Source organism: Pyrgilauda ruficollis, unplaced genomic scaffold (assembly GCF_017590135.1).
Source record: "Pyrgilauda ruficollis isolate IOZ18807 unplaced genomic scaffold, ASM1759013v1 scaffold123, whole genome shotgun sequence".
NCBI classification, from domain to species: domain Eukaryota; kingdom Metazoa; phylum Chordata; class Aves; order Passeriformes; family Passeridae; genus Pyrgilauda; species Pyrgilauda ruficollis.
In genome coordinates this window covers 264,236-266,527 of record NW_024510655.1, presented here as the reverse complement: position 1 = coordinate 266,527, position 2,292 = coordinate 264,236, and positions in this window count along the sequence as shown.

The window sequence follows — 2,292 nt, the reverse complement described above, 5'->3', positions numbered from 1 at the left end:
CAGCTGGAGTGAGCAGGCAGCCACAGGCTGGTGCTGGTCCTCAGCCAACTCTCTTCAGGCAAATTCATGAGCCCAATAGGTTTAAATGTGCAATTTAACATGCACAACTGCTGTTCTAGGAACAATGGGGAAAGAAATGGGTCTGTGCCAGGAACAGATAATTCAAAGAAGCAAAATGCAAATACTCAGATACAGCACTGATCCCAGCTACACTGCAAGGCTGAGGGGCCTGAACAGCAGTAGAAAGGCCTCAGAGCAGCCACACTTATGAGCCTCTGCTTTCAACAGGCTCTTATCAGCAAAGCTGGAGCTTCCTCTGTGGCTAGAAGTGGTGCAGAAGCAATTTTGCTGCTTGGCACAATCCCTCTCTGCACCCTGAGGCCAGTGCAGCAAGACTTGCCCCTAACCCAAAAGCTGCAGGTGTCCTGCTTGGACATGCTCCAATCCCTTCCTCATTTTCCTATCTGATGAGCTCAATCTTACAACCTACCATAGTTTTCTTGTTTCCTTCTCCACCCAGAGCTTTACAGACCTGCTCAGCCCCAGCCTCCAGCCCAGGTGGCCTCAGCACAGAATGGGCTGGGGTTTGTCCCAGGTCTGGTCTTGCTGCTGTCACGCTTGGGGTCCCAAGGTAACTCAGAGGAGTTTAGCATAGTTTATTTTTGCTATTGATCCATGCTGTATGAACCAACACGGCTCTTGGGTTCCTCCCTCCATCACCAATCTGCACCCAGGTTGTTGGATACATTTACACAGAAGACCACAGTCAAAAGTCTGCTGCTCTGCCATCTGTAACCTGGAGCCAGGTAAAATGGGACAGATGTGGTTGTAAAGGTTTTTTAAATCCTTCCCCACTGCCAGCAGCCTCTGAGCCCTCCAACTTCCCTGTCCGGAAAATCTCCTTGTCCCGGGCACGCGCCACTCACGCTGGGAAAGGTCTCCCAGGGCACTGCCAGCCTCTTCCCTGCCTCCTGTGGCTGAATGCTGCAGCCTCTGAACACCACGGGCACGAAGCAGATTTTACCAGACAGCTGAAGCTCAGAGTGGGTCCAACAGCTCCCAGGAACAGCAGCGCTGCAGCAGCCTGAGGAGAGCAGAGGAGGAATGCTGACATGGGGCTCCTCTCCCAGCGCAGGACAGGGACGCTGACGGCTCTGAAGTGACAGAACAAACCCCAGCAAGACCACAAGTGCCAGGGCAGGGGAGGACCCACCAGCCACCCCAGCCAGGGCAGCTGTGAAGACACAGCAGATCTTCTCCAGTGGTGTTCCAATTCCCAGGATCCTCACAGCGGAGAGGGGCTTCCCATCTGCTCCCCAGGGCTCAGGGTACCTTGCAACTGTGACTCGTGGCCACTTGGGCCAGATCAGCCACACCGTGGGCAGCAGAGCTCCCCAGGAGCCACATCACCACTTCCTCTGCAGGGACAAGTGTCACAAACTTCTCCCAGGAGAAGGGAGTAACCCAGATTCTTGCTAAAAGATCCCTTGGAGTGGATTACAGTGAAATGATACTGAAATGCTCAATGTGTATAAATACACGTACACAGGGTTGATTTTTGAACAATTTGGCTGCAAAGGAAAGCAGGTATGTAGCCATTTTATTATTTATTATCTATAGTAATATAACAACATGAAAGCATTGCAAAATTGTCGCTGAAACTGCAGGAATAAAAGAAACTCCTGAGTACCATCTTTCAAGTTTGAGATAATCAGGCATTACTTTATTCCAGACAGGATGTGCAGTAGAAATCATTCCAGCTCACCTAGTCCTTTGCTAGACTTTTCACATATTTATACATTTAAAACCCAAATAAATTCTCATTCATTGGGTTCTACATTGTACAATTCTCAGTACTCTATCTCCTAGTGGATCCCTTTACCTTTGATGCTAATTTAGTCCTCATTCTTTGGTTCTCATATCAATCTTTTTCCACATCAGATGACTCCAACCTAATGAGGGCATATTTGTTCATGTCTGTTTATCTTCTCTGTATCTTCTTGCTACTCCCAACCTGCAGATGTGGATTTTTGCTGATTGAAGCCTATCAGGCCTCACTGAGCAAAATTCAAACCCTCAGTGAGTAGTCTTTTGAAGAGAAACCTCAATTCCACCCCCCTCCCCTGACCCCCCCTTCCCCTTTGGCAAAGGCAAACAAACACATGACTAAAGTTACTTTGAAAATTGTAAAAGTTACATGATTTCCAACAAAATAAAACCACAAAAATATCACCCAAGGACACTTATAAGGGAAAAGAGAAAAAATGAGGGAAGGAGGGAGGGAGGGAGGGA